Source organism: Pundamilia nyererei, unplaced genomic scaffold (genome assembly GCF_000239375.1).
Source record: "Pundamilia nyererei isolate P.nyererei 1_Seehausen unplaced genomic scaffold, PunNye1.0 scaffold00105, whole genome shotgun sequence".
In the NCBI taxonomy this organism is placed as follows: Eukaryota; Metazoa; Chordata; class Actinopteri; order Cichliformes; family Cichlidae; genus Pundamilia; species Pundamilia nyererei.
In genome coordinates this window covers 1881529-1889426 of record NW_005187506.1, presented here as the reverse complement: position 1 = coordinate 1889426, position 7898 = coordinate 1881529, and the positions used below count along the sequence as shown (strand labels likewise).

At 44.5% G+C, this 7898-nt stretch overlaps 1 long non-coding RNA gene across 1 annotated transcript; it reads left to right on the top strand.

Moving 5' to 3' along the window:
- The first annotated feature begins 667 nt into the window (after positions 1-667).
- On the top strand, positions 668-5594 carry LOC102201150 (uncharacterized). Its single transcript, XR_001290476.1, has 3 exons — positions 668-855; positions 4942-5066; positions 5269-5594. It is a non-coding gene; the product is annotated as an uncharacterized LOC102201150 (long non-coding RNA).
- The last annotated feature ends 2304 nt before the right edge of the window (positions 5595-7898 follow it).

Below are 7898 nucleotides of genomic sequence, written 5' to 3'. Positions count from 1 at the left end.
TGATCCATTGTTGATCTGCACACAGCTGTTGTCACTAACGTCACACTCGCTTATGTCACTGTTCTTGAGACACTCTCGCGGTTTTAGTAACGCAGCGTGCTTACGGGAAAGTAACAGTAATCTAATTACCTTTTGTGCAATGGTAATCCCTTACATCGTTACTGCCCATCTCTGGAGAAGAGTCTGTTTGGACCTCTGAAGGGTTGAATAAACACGCCCACGCAGACGTTAGAGGAGCTTAAAGAGCTTTTTCTCTGTTTATGGATATTTTAAGTTTCTATTTTCACTTATTTTGCATCTATTTTTTCACCGTTTTCATCTCATTGTTTGTATCATTTTGCACGTCTCTGGTTTGCTATTTGTGGTCATTTTTCGTCTGGAGTTTTACTGCTGTGATCACTCAGTGTCTGATGTCAGTTGTTGTTGGCGTGTCCTTGTCATAAATTCTATTTTTTGTCTATTTTCAATCACTCTGGTCTCTTTGTGATCATTTTGCAGAAACCTTTTGTTCTTTACTTTGTTGTTTGTGTTTTGTGTGTTCAGCTTGGTCTGTTTTTTTTCTCTTCGTTTGTATCTTTGATCACAACAATACGTTTTCTGTCTTTTACTGTGGAAGTCTATGGGGCTGCCACGCTGCTGCCTCTGCTGGACGTAAGAGGAATTGCAGATTGCGGCACTTCCGCGTTGGCTTGGAGAGTTCCGCGGAGTGATCCTTCTTCCTCCATCAGGATCTCCACAGCCTTCACTCCGCCGACACGTCGATCGGGATTCTCTGCCTGGAAACATCGCAAACTAATCGGAACCGGCGGCCGACACAGACGGAGCGGTCTCGCGGGCTTCGTGGGGGTCGATTAGGTGGGCTAAAATTAATCTGTGCTCCCCGAGCGGCTGTCGGAGCTCCTGTCCTCTCTGCAGGCGGAGCGATCAGATGTAAACATGTTTGCAGGCTGGAGCGGACCCACACGTGTCACCAACACGGAGTTAGAAAGTCTGAAACACGCGTGATGCCCTCATAATGGGTGACACACGATGCTTAAACAGTCAGGACATGTTTGGTGTTTGTAATGAGGAACAGGCCGTGGAGGTCTGATGAGGCACAGACACAAACAAACACACTTCTGGTTCCGGGGTTGTCCTCTTAGACTCCGCCCACATCTGCACAGGTGTTCCTGCAGAAGGGAAACATGAACCTGCAGCAGCTTGGGCGTGGTCTTTGAGTTCGCGCGCCTTTAGTTTGCAGTCATCGGTCTGTTTTTGTTGTTTTGCGTGTATTTTAAGTCTATTTGTGGTCATTCAAGCCTATTTTTAGACATTTGAGTGTCTTTGTTCTTGGTTTGTGTCTGTTTGTGCAGATTTTGCACCAGTTTTTAATTGTTCTGTGTCCCTGACGCCATTTCTACCAGTTTTTAGTCATTTTGAGGCTCTTTGTGGCTGTTTTGTATGCAGTTTAAGTTGTTTTTGTATCTCTTTATACTGATTTAAAGTCTCTGTTGGGTTTTTTCATCTCATTTTCAGTTCTTGAGTCATCATTTTTGTTTTTTCTTAGTCATTTGTTTCTGCCTCCCACAGACTGCTTTCTTTGAGATAACTGGCAGGCTGACAGTTCGAGTCTGAGCCAAAGCCAGCATGTGTGATTTAATCTGATCATGTACAACATTAAGCACTTTTATAATCATAAACCTTTGCTGCAGTATTTCCAGCAGACATCAGAGATTTCTGGTCTTGTTTTTTACAGAAAAGGCTGATGTGGGATTTTAACCTGCGTATCGTATATCAGCGAATAAAGAAGCTGGAAACATTCAGCACATTTACAGTAAAAATATTAAAGTCGTGGATGAAGCAGAGTCTAACGTCTGTCAGCTAACGAACGCCACACAGTCCTGAATCAGTGACAGCTGTTCATCAGAGCAGAGAGAGAATAAAACTGAGGCAAACTCACTCTGGCTTTAATCGAATCAGTAATGCAGATAGGCTGTAATTAATCTGCTGCTGAGAGATTATTTATCTTAATTATTTCCTAGTGGGTGGACCCCATTCGTGCCAAAAGTCTTTCATTACTGACAGAAAAAAAGTCAGCGTGGTTTGTGAGGCGGTGTTCGAGTATAGCAGCATTCAGAGAGACGGCCTTCTGTGTGACTTTGGTCTCTTTGTTGTCACTTTGTTCATTTTTAGTTGTAGAAATATTGAGTCTTTTTGCATTTCGTCAGTCATTTTCAGTCTCTTTGTGGTCTTTTTGCACCTGTTTTGTGTCATTTTTTCTTTTTTAAGTTGTTTTACAGAAAATCTTTGTGGTTTTTCTGCATTTTGAGTCTCTTTTTGTCATTTTATGTCTCCTAGATGTCACTTTGTCATCTTTGATGTTGGTTTCTGTCCATTTTTAGTTATTTTGTGCCTCATTGTGATCATTTTCGTGCATGTTTTGTGTCTGTTTTCAGTCAGCTTGCCTCTTTGTGCTCATTTAAAATGATTTTGCATTCACCGTTGGTCTCTGTGGAGTTGTCAGATCGGAGGTACCTGCCACAGTGTTATGCTGTTGCAGCCAGCAGCTGCTTTCTGTGGGTCACATGTAGTTTTGTGTTCAGATGGGAGCCCTCGGGCTGTGGAAAAGCCGAATCGGTTTGTCGTGAGCTGAAGAGGGCAGCGGCAGAGATAAGGAGGCGCACAAGTCAAAACAAAACAATATCTGAGAGGAGGGAGCTATTTTTAGCTCGGCTTCCTCTCCGGCTGTGATCCGTGCTGCACAGAGTCGAGGAGGGAAGTGAGGCGACCGCTCTGAATGCTGATCGAGACACTCTGAAGTTCAGCTATGAAACACACGTCGCTGTGATGAGTTTGTTCGGTGCTCGTTTGTTCCATTTTAACGGGACTGCTCTCTGACATGACTCATTTCTAACCCATTAATGAGAAGAACTTTGGGGGTTGCCAGATTATTTGAATCGTCAGGTCAGCTCTGTGAATAAAGCCAGTAAACAGCAGATTTATGAACATCTTTATTTATCCAGGAACAAGTATCGTGATACTTTTTTTGTGGTATAGTTCTATAAAAATGGAACGTGGCCGCTGCACCATCACCTGTTGGTTTGTGGCGTCCTAATATGAAGACTCAGGTTGGGCATTTTCCACTTTGTGTTTCGAAGCCGCTTCCTCACTGACCAACAACATGTCCCCAAAACATCTGTTTCTTGGAGCTGCCATCACTTAAGAAATGGGCCTGAATGTCTTGGCCCAACTGGAGTCGATGGCTGTTTTGATGGAGGTCGCCGCCATGATGTCACCTGTTGGTTTCTGAAGTCACGTTTTGAACTTTTATGAGGCGCCTGATGGCAGCAAGCGACTCTTAATATATGCAAAACAAACCAAAGTACACAAATCTCCAGTAAAGCTCTTTTTTATCTACTTGGTTCAGATGAAAGGTGTTTGAAACGAAGCCATTTCTACTGTTAAAACAATCCAGCTGTTCTCTTTCTTTCTTTGTGCTCCACTTTAATGCTCATCCAGCAGATGAGCCTCCTCTGGTGTTAGATTTAGATCTGGGCCAAAGGAGAGGCTCATAATCACATTTATGTGAAAATTATCACAAGTTACTGCCTCGGGGTCCGGCCAGAAGGCCACAGTCATTACACATTTGTGAGGCAGTTAATATCTTCTTGTTTTACTGCCGCCGTTTCTTCCACTGGCTCGCCGGCGGTGTTAGAGACTCCGTTTGTCTCTGTGCCGTGAATGAAAAGTGTAAAAATATTCAGCAGCATTTTGTTCTCGTTTGTTCCAGAAACGTCCCAGCTGTCCCCGAGCTGGTGCTCATGCGTCTGAGTCTGGAGCGTCTGGAGCCGCAGGCCGACCAATTAGAAGCTGAACGATTAGTTCAGTTGTTTTTCTCTAAGGATGAATCATATTTAACATCAGGACTTCTTAACGGTAGGCCTCGGTCACACAGACCGGTCTGCAAACATCTGGCAGCCGCCGGCCGTTGCAGCGGTTGCCCATAGTTTATTTGGGTGACACCAACCAAAGCAAGCGGGTGGAGGTTATTGGTACAGCACCATCCTCCAGCAGCTTCCAACAACCGTCACCAACCAGGGCACAAACATCCCAACGCTGCTGTGGCTCCACAGGACGTCAGCAGCAGGTGTAGATGCTGCTTCCTGTTACCAGACAGAACTGGCTCTGGTTCGGCCTTCAGGGGACGACTGCAGAGGAACTCTCAGACCTGAGTGGATGAGACTGCATGATTTATTCAGACTCTCCAAACAGCTTCTGTTCAGCCAGTTAATGAACTTAGCAGCGTTTATGCTTTTAGCTGATGATGGCGGTGTTTTCTTACTGTTCCAGCTCGTGAAGCACCGACACACTCGTGTGCTTTATCGTCAGGGTAACACGATGCTGAAAAGCCCTTCTGGTTATGTGTAATTTCCCAGCATGCATTACACATGGCCGGGAAAGCCTGGGCAGCTCGCGGCGATCGTGTTGAGCAGAGTAAGATGATCCCTCGAGCTGCGTCCGGCGAGCTGATTGTGTTTGTCTGATTGGATTGGTGTCCTGGACGGGATTAGGGATGTCCGAGCTGATAACCAGGAGTGGCGGTGATGTCTGCTGTCCTCTTCCTCTCCGTCTGTAGCTCTCTTCCTCGCTATCAAGGCCTTTCTATCTCTGTCCTCTCCCCGTCTCATTTCACCCTCAACTGCATACATTGCACCGCCTCTTCAGTTTAGATAGAAGAAGAGTTTGTGGGTAACAAGCCTTTGACTTTTCACCCTCTTCACCCTGCGGTTTCTTTCAACCTGCCATATTTGCTATTTATTAACCCCAAATAAATGATAAAACTTCTCAGGTAGTCACTGCTCCGTCTTCTCATTCGGCTCTGACTGAAACCAAAAGATCTTTTTAGTGTTTTCCTTCTGTAAGTCCTTTAACCTCAGCTTCCACCTGTGTGTTTTTCCTCAGGCGGGACTCTTTTTCATGACCAAAGATGGGAAGTGATCAGAGCCACGAGAGGAAGGCTGAGGAGGCCGAGAGGGAAACTGAAAAACACGAGCAGTGTGACACAACTGAGGACGCGACTCCTGAAGGTAAACGCTCGACTCCACGATGGAAGCACAGCGATGTTTGTTCTCCTGCGTTCACGCCAAGAATCTGGTGTATTTTTAGTAACTGCTGACCTGTAATTATAAAAAAGATTGTTTCCCTTCAGAAGAGGTCGTACTCAGATTTTCATTTTACAGGAGTAAAATGTCACCGCGCACTGAAATGTCATGCACCTCTCTTCCACAGAGGTGCCAGGAGAGCTGCCCCAGTGCAGGATGGGAAACAGGAGGGTGGACAGCATGTGTTTCATGATCTCGTGCACTAACTGGTACTGAACTGGTCCCCGTGTGTTGGGCTCGTGATGAAACAGACGCACACTGGAGGATCTGTCTGCGTCTGTGCTGCTACAACAACAAATGCACCGGACTTCACTTTCCTTCAACTCGAAAACAAGGCTAACGATAAGAGGAAGGGATGGAAAAGGATTTCAAACGATGGGTCACAAGAGTCGTGGACTGTGCGGGACATGCTTGGATTTCTGGTCATGCCAATAAAGACTGAACAAAAGTAAAGAAGTGTCGCTCGTCATGCTCTGTGGGTCAGACGGCTGTGTGACAACAATCAGAGAGACGCGAGAGCTGAACTAAGGTTGCTCACTTCAGCTGTTGATGTTCAAAAAGAATTAGACTGGAAAGGAAAGGAAAGGAGGATGGAAGAGGGAAAGGAAGGAAAGAAGGAGATTGGGAAAGGGAAGGAAGTAAGGAAAGGAGAAGGAGGCAAAAAAAGGAAGAAAGCTGACAACGGAAGGAAAGGAAGGAAGAAAACGAAAGAAGAAAGGGGGTTAGGGAAGAGGCAGGAAGGAAGGGAAAATGGATGACAGAAAGAGAGGAAAGGAAGGATGAAAGGAAAGGAAATGAGAGTGCCTAAGGAAGGAATGAAACAGGAAGAAGAAGACGGAAAGGGAACAAAGAAGCAGGTAGGAACAAAGGAAGGAAAGAAGGATGAAATAAGGATAGCAAAGGTGACCAGAAAGGGCAAATGAATTAAGGAGTGAAGGAGGAAAGGGAAAATCAAAGAAGGGAGCAAATATGAAAGGAAGTAAAGAAGGAAGAAAAGAAGGGAACAAAGAAAAGGAGACCTTTGGGTCTAATCTGTTTCACTCAGAGCTGTAAAAATGCAAACACACTGCAGCGTGTTCAGAGTTCAGCAGCAACGACATTAATCAGCAGACCTAAAGATGTTTCAGTTGAAGACGTGATGGATTCATCAGGAACATCATTATTCAAGTCTGTGATAAGATTAATGCTGCATATCTGACACTTACTGTCTCATAATTATGAGAACGTCTTCAGGTGGTTATAAATCATCTGTGCTTGAGAGGACGGGGCGCCGAATGATTTAAGTTTAATGAATATGAGCTCGGGTTCTAACACCAGTGGCTCCTTTTTCTCACAAAAGCCCCGACTGGTGTGAACAGACGGGGAATTTTACAGGAAACAAGACGGATGACGTCCAAGACGGATGACGTCCCAGCCGGAGACAACATGAGCCTCAGTTTGGTTATTATATCAGATATTACAGCTCGACTGAAATAGTAAAGGAAATAAAGAAGGAAACGATAAGGAAGAAAAGAGGGGGAAAGGAAGCAGAAGGAAGAATGACAGAAGTAGAAAGGAAGGAAATATGAAAAGGAAAGGGTACGAGGATGAAGAAGTTGAAAAGGGAACAACAAATGGAAAGGAACAAATGAAAAAGGAAAGGAAGCTAGGAATTAAGAATCAGTGATGGAAATAAAGAAGTATGGAAGGAAAGGAGGAAAGAAAGGATGAAGGAAAGACATTAGAGAAGATGATGGAAAGGGAGGAAGAAAAGGAAACGAATGAACAAACTTAAACTGTAGTTCCTCCTGTGACCACTTGAGGCTCCAGCAGTGACTCGGTGCCTGTAAACTCTGTGCTATGGATCGATTCCTCCTTCCTAACCCTGTACGGGGTTTACAGGCTTTATAACCCACCCAGCTGATGGGTCCAGTCTGTGTCAGAAAGCAGGAATCAGGACTAGAAGATAAGCCTGGTATTAAAATATCCTTTCATGCGCTTTAACTCGTCCTGAGCAGCCGCCTACAGTGTCTCACATGGTGGTAGAACTTTTAAAGTTTACCCAGAATGCACTTTTTTGGTTTCCTCTGCTGAACTATGAGAAATCAGATCAATAACGTAGCAACGCGTGTTTCTGTGTCTCTACATCACAGACATTACGACAGGAAGACGCCCTTTTCACGTGTCACGGTTCTGGTACATATAACAGAAATGTGAATTTTGCACAAATATAAGCTAACAATAACTTTGATAACGTTCATGTCTCATGTTGGGCAGACTTACTCACTACTTCCTCTTGTGGTCCAAAATGGCATTACACCAGAGAATCCTGGTGCTGTTTTAACTTTGGGGATCTGTTTTAGACAGAACATCATGGATGTTGCTTCTTCACGTTCTCCTGGTGGGTTCAGTTAATTTTACAATTAAAGAAACATCTTTTCATTTGACCTTCAAGATGAGAAAAATAGCAGCTGTTCAGTGAGGCAGGAGGACAGAGCGTAAGTCTTTCCATAGCAGAGTGTGGACGCGTGTCCTTGTGAGACGTTAGCAGGTCGACTCCTCAAAAACCTCCGAGGGGAACCCTTAACTTGCTAAATGGTGATGCACTGACCCATTTCGAGCAATTACAGTTTCAGCCATAAAGCGTATGAAGTCAAAAGCATATGAACTGACCCAATGATCCATTTGGACGTAATAAAAGAAGTCAAATTTTCTCCAAATGACACATTAAATCTCCATGAAATTAAAACGGAGTTGGAAGGCATCAGTGTGTCTGAG